The sequence below is a fragment of the Dipodomys spectabilis genome, unplaced genomic scaffold, assembly GCF_019054845.1.
Source record: "Dipodomys spectabilis isolate Male_0828 unplaced genomic scaffold, ASM1905484v1 ptg000622l, whole genome shotgun sequence".
NCBI classification, from domain to species: domain Eukaryota; kingdom Metazoa; phylum Chordata; class Mammalia; order Rodentia; family Heteromyidae; genus Dipodomys; species Dipodomys spectabilis.
In genome coordinates, this window is record NW_024871299.1 from 118,410 (window position 1) to 129,716 (window position 11,307).

Below are 11,307 nucleotides of genomic sequence, written 5' to 3' on the forward strand. Positions count from 1 at the left end.
TGGATTGTTCCCTGTATTAATATGTTGTCCGTCCTTGTCTTTTTGTATTGATTTTAATGAAAAGTTTATTTGTCAGGTATCAGGATTGCTACCTCTGCTTTCTTACTGGGGGCATTTCATAAGTAGATCCTTTCCCAGCACTTCACTCTGAGTTTGTTTGTATGTTTGGCTGACAAGTGGGTCTCCTGAAGGCAACAGATGGATAGGGCATGTTTTCTGATCCAATCTGCAGTTCTTTATCTTTTGATTGGTGAATTAAGACCGTTAATATTAAGAGATAGTATAGAGAGATCCATTGTGGTCCCTATCATCCCCTGTTTTCCTAAGTTTTTCTTCTTTCCTATCCTCCTGTGCTTGCTCAGTTAGACTTCTATTAATGCCTGTCTTGTTCAGGTCCCCATTCCTGGTTGCTTTCTTCAGGTTGTGTTCCCCCTCTTAGCATTTCTTGTAATGCTGGCTTAATATTTATATATTCATTTAGTTTTTCTTTAGAATTAAAAATTTCAGTTCTTCATCAAATGTGAATGCTAGCTTTGCCGGGTATATCAGTCTGAGTTGGCAGTTATTGGTTCTAAGGGCCCGTATGGTACTTTCCCAGGCTTTTCTTGCATTCAATGTCTGTGTGGAAATATTTTTTCCTGTTGTAGTATAACTCCTTCATTTTTGCTGCATGCAAGATTGTTTCCTTATTATTCTGATTTATCATTTTTACCAAAATGTGCCTAGAAGTGTTTCTCCTGGAATCTTGCTTGTTAGGTGTTCTATATGCTTCTGTTATGTAAGTAAGAGGATCTTTTTTAAGATGGGGGAAATTTTCACTGATAACCTTGTTGAATATGTGCTGCATTCCCTTGCCTTGATATTCTTCACCTTCCTCCACTCCAATTATATGATGGTTAAGTTTCTTGGCAGTTTCTGATTTCTCTTGGATTTCCCTTTGGCATAATTTAAGTGATTTTTCCATATCTGTGATTTCTAGGTCCAGTTGGTGCATTCTGTATTTGACATTCCATTTCGTTCACTGTGTTAACTATGGCTTCCATTGTGGTTTGCATGGAAGAAATGGACTCATTTATGGATTCGATGTAGGTTCTCAAAGTACTAATTTCATCTCTTAGTGAGGTGTGTGCTGCCTCTATTTTTGTACTAATTTCACCTCTTAGTGAGGTGTGTACTGCCTCTATTTTTGCATGCACATCCTGTTTGATATCCTGCATCTCTTTTGATATTTCATCCCTGTGTTCTTTGAATTTCTGGTCTATTTTTCACTTTAATTCTTGAGTCATTGCCTCCAGCATCTCTTGGATGTAGCTTTTGTCTTCCATTCCTGCTTTGCTCCTACTCGGGCTCTTCCCTGGGTGGCTGCTAGCTTTTGGGTGTGGCTTGCTATCCTGGGTGTTGATAAACCTTGTAATTTTTCACTGCAATTTTCGCATAGGAACTCAGGGATTATTGGAGACTAATCTGAAATTTTATTTTGGTCAATAGGTGTCTGTCTTTGCTTGGCTGCTGTTTCTGTGCTGGTAGAGAGAGTCTGTACCTGGTCTTGATTCTGTTGGGGGCTGAGCTGGTGGTCTGACGCACATCGGGTTCTCAGCTCTCTGCTGTAGATCACTGTCAGTTCCCACCTTTAGACGGGTTGAGTAGGCTGGATTACTCCTGTTTACTCCTACAGGTGCTCTTGGCGAGATCTAATGTGCTGGATGTACTATCTCAGTTGCTGGAGTCTGTTATGGGCTCCTGATGTTTGTTTGTTTTTTGACAATTGTGGGTCTGAACTCTGGTCCTGGGCACTGTTACTTAGCTCTTCAGCTCAAGGCTGGAGCCCTACCTTTGAGCCACAGCCCCACTTCTATCTCTTTCGGCTTATGTCGTGCTGAGGAATCAGATCCAGGGCCTCATACACACAAGAAAATCTCTCTATCGCTAAGCCACTTTACCAGCCTGAGCTCCTGCTGGCAACCTGAGTTGTCAAATTCCTGGCCCAGGATATATGGGTGGGGTTCTGATCGGGTATGGGCTTCTTGTTCTGTTGCCCTGGACACCCAGATCTTTTGCTGTCACAAGCATGTTTCCTAGGGGGTGCAGTTCCCTGTTTTTCCCCCTCTGCTGAGGCATATGCTCAGCTTCTGACTTCAGTTGGGAGGAGTTGGCTGTGTTTCTCAAGCAGTAGGTCCCAAGGCCTGGTCCTGGTCCCCTGGTTGGGGCAGACCAGTTAGACCTCTGCTGCTGTGTATCCCACCTGGTTTACACAGCCTGGAGTATACAGTTCAAGTTTCTTCCACTGTTGGTTGTTGTGACCCAGTGGCACTGTTCTTAGCTTGGGTGTTTAAGCTCCCTTCCAGGAGCACTCTTGCTCCAGCCTGGAGGTCTGGGTGGACCCAACAGGCTGATGGAGCTCTTGAACAGTTCCCAGTTGTAGTGGGTCTGGTAGTCCGGGTGTTGGGGTGGTGGTTTGGGTCAGGGTCTGGGGGTTTCCACCAGCTTTGACCTCTCTTGAGGGCTATACTGTCCCCTGCAGGATATTCACCATGGCGCTAGTTGTTGTTTTTGTGTGATGTAGGTTGTGGGTTGCTGCTGAAATCAGAGTTCAGTTGAGGTGGTTGTAGGCTAGTCTGGGCGGTGGTGGCTCTGCGTTTTTTCTCCTCTGTCCCTGCCTTTGTTGATGTTCAGGCCAGTGCTGCAGGATGAGCCTCCAACTTCTAGCCGAGGGGTGGCAGAGGGATCTCCAAGCAGGTTCTGAGCACTTGGGTTTGTCTCTGTGCTCTCCTAATCAGCACCAGTACCTTGCAAGTCTTCTGCTTTAGTGTTCTGTGGGCAACCCGTGTAGAGCTGGGCTTCCCACCGAGTGGCTTTGGTGGCATGGAGCCACGCTGCCAGGAGAGTGAGAGGAGGGGGTGGGATCTTTGTGCAGGCTCCCAGCTCGGAGGTTTCTCTGTACATCGCGATCAGCGTGTCCTACACTGGTACCTCAGGCTTCTTCTGAGCAGGAGATCTGAAGATGACTCCCTGTGTCTAAAGGGACTCCGGCAGCCCCCGCCGGGCTGGGGTGGCCATGGCTTGGTGTATTGCCCTGTAGATAGTAAAGGTTGGGGGAGGGCTCTTCGTGCTTCTGTGTCCTGAAATTCTTCCTTTTCATTCTTTCTTTTTTGTTTTTTTTTCCCGTCTCCTGTTTTTCTCTGGGTATTTGTCTTTTTGCTGTTGTCGGTCTCTTGGGGAAATTAAGCATTGGAACTCGAACTCTCTTTTTGGTTGGAGAGAGCTGTGGCATTTTCTTACTGCCCTGTTGCCATCTGGGTCCCCCTTCTTGCTATGGTTTTAAAAGTATTTATAATGTACTATGTGATTTTGTGTTTCTTTGGTATGTTCTTCCTCCATGGTATAACCCCTATTTTCACTTCATTGATTCTGGTGCCCTGCACCTTGTATATAGATTTTTCTAATTTGGGGAGGGGAAGGGAAAAAAACAAAATGTTTAAATAAGGATACAGGTTGGCTCATTGTAACAATGAGATGTACAAGACAGTATGTTGAGAAAGAACTTTACAACTTTGTGCATGGGGGAGGGGAGGCAAGAGTTAGATAGGTGGAGAGGGAAGTGTTGATGGGAAGAAAACAAAGGAGGGGTAACCATACTTGATAGGAAATGTAGCTATTGCCGTACTCATGTTACTGTAACCCCCTATACAGTATCTTTACAATAAAAATATATTAATAAGAGGAAAACAATAAATGTAAGTGGCTAACTTACTCAGATGGCTGAGATCTGAGGATCATAGTTTAAAACCAGCTCAGGCAGGAAAGAGAGAGACTCTTATCTCCAACAGAAAACCAAAAATCTGGAAGATGTGACTCAAGTGGGAAGGTGCTAAATTTGAGTCAGCCAAAAAAGGGGATGGGGTCAGAGGACAGCATTCAGGGCCTAACTTCAAACCCAACGACCACCACCCATATACACAAGCAAATCTAACTAACAACAATTCATGTATAAATCATGTGAACTGCCTAATTGGAAATGTGCATAAGAATTTAAAAAACATTTCTATTTTGAAGACATATATAATTTGTGGAAGGAAAAACAAATTATTTAAAGAGGGATAGGAGCAGGGGAGGAAGATGAGGGAGATGGGAAGGGATGGTAAGGGGAAACAAAAGAGGAGGCAAGAATGCTTGATAAGAAATTTACTCATTAGCTTACCTATGTAATTTTAAACACGTTGTACGGCATTTTCACAACAAAAATTCATTTTAATAGGATTTTTATTGTAAAAATACTGTACAGAGGGGTTACAGTTACATGAGCAAGGTATTGAATACATTTATTATCAAGTATTGTTGCCTCCTCCCTTGTTCGTCCCCTACCATCACTTTCCACACAACTCCAAACTATACTCCCACTCCCCCCCCCCACTTAAATTGTCAAGTTCATTTTTCAACATAATGTCTTGTACATCTCATTGTTACATGGGTCAAACTGTATCCCTACTTAAGGATTTTGTTTATTCCCTTCCTCTCCCCAAATTAGAGAAGTGTATATACAAGATGCAGGTCACTGACATCAAATAGTGAAAATAGGGGTTATACCATAGGGGAAGTACATACAAAGAAGCAAAACAAAAATCACATGGTACATTATAAATACATTAGAAACAATAGCAAACACACACACACACACACACACACACACACACACACACCTGTGTCCCTATCTTGAGGTTCATTTCACTTAATACGTCTTATGTGGCTATAAGAAATACATTTAAAAAAAAGAAAGAAATTAACACTTTATTTTATATTTGCAAAATCCATTATTATTTGGGAACATGTCATAGTGTTTGAAAACTAAGCAAATAAAGGTTGATCACAATATACATATACCTCCTTCAACTGCACACTTGTAATTTTCTCTGGGATTTTAAGAAACAGATAATGTGGTTTTCATCCTAATACAAACCAAATGACCTTACTAGCCACAAACACATCAAGATAACAAACAAGTAATGTGTAAGAACGGTTTATTTTTAAATCCTTGCAGAATGGTCTAATTTTCGATTTCATTGTAATTTCCCCTTCAGTACAATATGTAATTGGGAATTACAGAATTCCAACCTGTAAATCTCTCTCTCTCTCTCTCTTTCTCTCTGTCTCTCTCTCTGTCTCTCTCTCTTTCTCTCTCTTTCTCTCTCTCTCTTTCTCCCTCTTTCTCTGTCTCTCTCATCTTCTCTCTCATTCTCTCTCTCACTCTCTCTCTATCTGTATTTATGATTGTTCCCATTAATATTAAGGCATTAATTATTTATATAGTTTTGTTTTGTAAGGTAAACTTGGTTCTATAAGAGATCCAAATGAATTTTGTTATGTTTTTGATTAACAAGGAATTCAATTTTGGAAAAAATATTTGGTACATTACATATATTTATACCCAAGTAACTACTGCTGCTTACAAGTATTCTGTAGTTTTTCCCAACATTTTCAATCATGGTTAGAAATTGTACATAGTTGCCTTATACCAGTGGGTCACGCCTATAATCCTAGCTACTAATGAGGCTGAGATATAAACATTCTGGTCCAAAACGAGCCCATGCAGGAAAGTCCATGAGACTCTTATCTGCAATTAACCACCTGAAATCCAGAAGTAGCACTGTGACTCAAGTGGTAGTGCACCAGGCTTCAGCTGAATTGCTGAGGGACAGCACCTAGGCCCAGAGTTCAAGCCCCATGACCAAAAAATCCAAGCACAAAAACAAAAACTTTTTTAACATGGTCAAAACACAGATAAAAATTCTGGGAATATATTGGCTGGCATACTTCATTCTTCCTTAAGCAAAAGTTCTTTGTGGTTGGATTTAGAAACTCTATTAGAAGATCATTTTTGCCATAGCCTCATTCTGGTTCAAGTTAAAGTGTGTGGCCTAAAAAAGGAGGTTTTGTGGTCAAGTTATGAAAATTTGTCTTAAATCATCACTGCAACTGAACACTGGTCTCTGTTGTTGTGAAGTTCTTCACATCACTCGATAAAGTCATCTAAGATGACACAGACATTCACTTACAGCCTTTCAACAAATCTAAGCAGTCAGACTGAGCATGGTGGATATTGCTAATATGGGATGTAGCATGCGAGATGCAAAAGGAGGAACCTGAAGGAAGGCTTCAGACCACAGCAACTCAATTGCGTTGAACTCATGGCCCTGATGAATTCATGTTGAAGACCTTACCACTAAGTTTCCAAGGTTATGCTGTAGGACAATCCCTCTTATCATGTTCTACCAATATATTTGTTTCTAGACTATAATTGTATTTAACTAGATTAATCAAAACCTAAAAATCTGAAACATTCCAATATACTGGAATAAACATTTCTTTCCATCCTACACTCAGATATAGGGAGAATTCAAAAAGATGTTCTGGGGCTGGGTTATAGGTCAATGAGTGTACTTGCCTAGCTAATGAAATATCCTGGGTTCAATCCTCATTAACACAAAAGAAGAATAAAAATCAGATAGGAGGAAAAGCCCAGAAAGTGGAAAGTAATTCAAGTAAAACTCCTGAAACAAGGACAGACTCTCCTGGTATCTGTCAGGAAAAAGTAGAAGAAGAAAGGCCACCTCCTCCACCTGCCATAGCTACCAAGTGTGTTAGAACTGGACCAATCAAACCTCAGGCAATCACAACTGAAGAAACAAAACCATAAAGGCTGTGGTTTACTGCAGGATATTGAAGCGAGAATTGGGAGAAGGAAGATTGGTAATGCCACCAGCCACATAGGTAAAATGGTCAGTGACATGTGTAGAACTTGGAGAGATGCACATGGGAAACAGGAGCAATTACATTGACATACAGTTGCTGTACCAGTTAAAACGATCCTTTGCAAGCTAACACCTCAGTTGATGGACATATATGTTCAGCCAGTATGTATATAGAAATATGCACATAGTTCTCAAGTGCACACAACTCAGATCCAAAAGAAGGAAGAAAGTAATACTACAGAGGATAAAAAGTTCAAACTGAACCATGTGTTGGTCCCAGCTAATACATAAGAATGCTAATACTTTACCTCCCTTCCTTTCATTCGTTTTTTTTTATATTTATGATGAATATGGCTTGGAAGTGACCTAAATATAACTGGTGCTGGGTAGAAGAGCCTTAGTTTTTATTTTGGAAGCTTGCTATTTTTATAACATGCTAATTGGATTGAACACAATCAAAATACCTTAGTAACTGATCTCCCCTTCCTGGATGAATAAGCAAATGATTAAATATTAATGACAGCATCCTTGAACATATCCAAATGTACACTGCCTGGTTGCATTGGCATCTCCTTCTATGGAGCTCTCACCATTCAAACATAATAGATTTGGTAAAATATTGTTAGGTTGAGTCTTACTTGCCTTCATTCAGTCATCTTTGTATGTATCCAGTAGTTGTGGGATAAGTTTTTTGCTTTGTTGTTTGTTTGTTTTTCCCTTCCTGCTCCTGCACTTCCATTTTCAGATGATTTATTGATGACGTTCAGTAAGAGACAGAGTATTAAAACTGTCCCACTGATGGAAGGAAATATTCGTGTGAATGCACATACACAAGCACAAAACCCTTAATCCTCCTTTTGGTTCTTCCAGGGGAGGAATCAAAGGTCCCCTTCCCTTTTGGTGGGCTACCACTTGTCTTGAAAGGAGGCATCTGGCCATGATACCTGCGCTTGGGCGGACAGGAACCAAGAAGAGGGAGGTCTAGGAGGTGAAGAACAATAGGCCCTTGGACAGGGAATTTTTATAGCACTTAGAAGCTGTGTTCAAGGCCCAGTACTGAAAGAAGAAAGAAAAGGAAGGGAAAAATGAGGAAAAAAAGAAGGAACTATTGTTTGAGTGCATTTATATATTAACTATACCTCATGGATAACCGTGATATGAATCTGTTACCCTAGATGCGGCCCATTCTAACCACCAATCTTCACAATAAACCTCTTCTCCAGTGCCAGAGGGTTTTGCCACTGCCAGGTGAATAGTTAGATGGAGTTCCTTTCCTGTAATCAGGTTGTGGGGAATGGTTACTCTAACCGACTGGGATTACCCATGACATAGCAGAGATGAGCATAGCACACAGCACATGGAGAGAGCCATAATGGACAGTCCTGTTTCCAGTTTAGGGGGCCCAAACCCTCTTCTTGCTCCTCTTTCCATTCTGCTAGGTTCCTGTCTCATACCTCTCCCCATCATCCCACCTCCCGCCTCCATCCACTGGCCCATGGTCACCCCATGTTTCCCCCAACCCACCACCATTCTATGAGCCCTACTCCCCCTTTGTTGACCAGACAACTTATTGAAGCCAGATATCCCCTCAGGGCTGCATCCAGTCTCCTGATCCACCCTTCTCACTGCCACAACTTTTACCTCCACTCCCACCTTCCTGGCCCCACCCCTTCCTGCCACCACCCCTTCTGGCCTCACTGCTTTCCCCTAACTGCCTGGTCCAGCCCCTCCCTTGGGAACATATGCTTAGCATGGGGAATGTGCACATTCCCAGCACTCACTACCCAATGCCAGGTGCCACAATATTCTGAACATGAACTATGGCTGCCACAGAGAAGGAAGGCCCAGGTCATAATCTGCCCATCCTCCCTTCCTGGCTAAGGCCTGGACAGCCTCAGGGCTCTCTGGTTTACCTGAGTTTGCTGGCAGTTGCAGGACTGGAGATGAAGATCTTGCCTCCATCTCCTCAACCGGTGTTGCATCTTCCTGAGGGATCTTCAGCTTCAACACCTGGATCTCCATCTTTCTACTCAGTGTGGGCCCAGCTACAGATAATATCCCATGATGACCTCGATTTGAGGTAAGGGAACCCCCTCTCCTAAACCCCTCTCTTTCCAGTTTCTTCTATGCTACCCTGTGGGAGCCTCCCATCTCAGGCCATTTTCAACTGAAGTGCGCCATCTCCTCTTCCTGGAACCCAAGCTCCCCTTTCCCACCAACACCTGGCCCACCACAATCCCTTGCTCCTCATCACACGGGCCACCCATACCCCATTCCCTGGCCCTCTAGTGACCCTCAAACTTTCACTGGGTTAGGGATGTGTGGACCCAGCTGCCAGAGACAACCCTAGAGGACCCAGTTCCAATGTAATAGGGCCCCACTCCCACCAGTCTCCTCCTCCCCACACCTGTAGGTCTGAACCTCACCTTAAACTCGGCCCCACCCCTCTCAGTGTAGGAAAATTCATGGGTGAGAGGATGTAGCTCCTCCATAGAAGGAAGATAGGAGCTTAGAGTTAAACCCCATCCCCTTCTGGTTAGCCCCCAGTAGTCACGGTTGCTATGAAGCAACTGCTGCGCCTCCAGCAGTTGGAGGTGAGGAAGATGCCACCTCTCCCAACTGGTGCTGCATCTGTTAGAGGGACGTGGTTCCCCAGGCCCTCTTTGGCTTCACCAGCCAGCTGATCTCCACTTTCAAGGTCACTGTGGAGTCAACTGCTGGAGCAATCAGCAAAGACCCAGAGTCAATGTAAGTGAGTGCCACCTTTCAGCCCCCTCCATTACCCTTTTCTCCATTCTCTCCTCTGCTCCTCAGCAGGAGCCATCCCTAGGACACGGCTCTTAAATGTTAAGTGGGCTGAACCTGTCTTCTTCTCCTCCTTTCTATTGCCAGGTTGTCCACCTGTGTCCTTCTTCCTCACTACACCTCTGCTATCCCCACCCCCACCCCATATTTCCCCTTCCCACAATCAATTGTTTCACCTGCCCACCCCAAACCATGCTTCCTCACTCCAGTTGCTTCCCTAACCTTTGCTTTCCTCACTCCATCCTCCATCCCTCTGCCACCCATTCCAATCCTTCCCCCATTCCTTCCCCTTCTGAGTGAGAGGATGTGCATGGCATGCACATATGAATGTGATGCAATTGGACTGAACCAAGGCAAAATAATCATTGGAGAAGGAAAGCAGGGGTTCAGAGTCTTTCCTGTCCACCATTCCACTTTGTAACATGCTTGTTTGCTCAGTTCCACTGCATCTGCTGGTACTGGAGCTAATATTGCTGACTCTTCAATGTCAACATGGAGGACCTCCACTTTCCTCGTGAGTGTGGGCCCAACTCCAGGAGCCATCCCTGGACAGCCATGAATTTAGGTAAGTGGGGCATAACTCCTCCCAGCTGATCCCCTCTCCCTGACCACCCTCAACCCCATTCACCTTAGACCCCAGTGTCCCACTCTCTCTTCTCTTCCCTGTCCACTTCCTGGTTCAACCCCTCCTGTGGGAACATGTTCAGGTGAGGGAATGTGTGTGTGTGTGTGTGTTTGTGTCCACACACAACACACAGAAGTGGTGCCAAACTGGTCTGAACCTAGTTGTGGTGGTTGCAGACTCAGAGATATATTCATATTAATATTACTGAGATTTGCATTACAATATAAGCAATATAGGTATTTTAAGGAATTGCCCTAGATAGCTAATGGATGAAGAATGGAGTTTTCCCTGCCTCCCCTCCCAGCAAGGGTTGTAGAGCTTCAGAATTACTTGTTTACTCTATGTTCACTGGCATTTATGGGGTTTGAGGTGTAGCCCTTGCCTCCTTCTCTCAACAGGTTTTATGCCTGCCACAGCAGCTGGGGAAGCCTGAGTGATCTTCAGCTATACCACATGACCTTCCTGCTAAGTGTGGGCCCAGCTGTTGGAGCCATCCTCAGAGGACATCACGAGGTAAGTGAGAACCCTGTTCTTCATTCCTTGATTTTCCATTTTCAACTCTGACCCCTGTGGCAGCCATTCCAGGACAGCCCTATTTTGAGATAATTTGGTCCCACCCCCTTTTCCAGGTTCCATACCATCTGCCAGTCCTCCCTTCCCTTCCACCAAGTTGAGCTGAACATATGCTATAGCACGTGCCAGAGAAAGAAGGTTGAGGACGGGAACTGCCCCATCTCCTCTCTTGGCTATGGCCTGTTTAGCTGGGGGTCCCGGGGATTATGTGTATTCAGAATATGTTCCTGGCTGCTTCAGGCCAATTCACAGTACCCTGAATACAGTATCCTCAAACTTGACATTCAAGTCAAACTCTATGAATTTATGATACTATTCCAAATTACTAAAATTTATTGGATCTAGAAACCAAAAAAAATCCAACTTGTTATTTTAGTAGCAGTTGATATCATGAAAGTAGAATATTGATCAGGAATAGAGGTAAGAAAACGAGACAATGGGGGAAAATGTAGAATACTGGATGTGCGTTAGAGATACAAAAATCATATCCTATAGGCTCATTTATTGAAAACTTGTCATCCTATATTGAAAGCTCAATTTACATATATAGTTACAGTT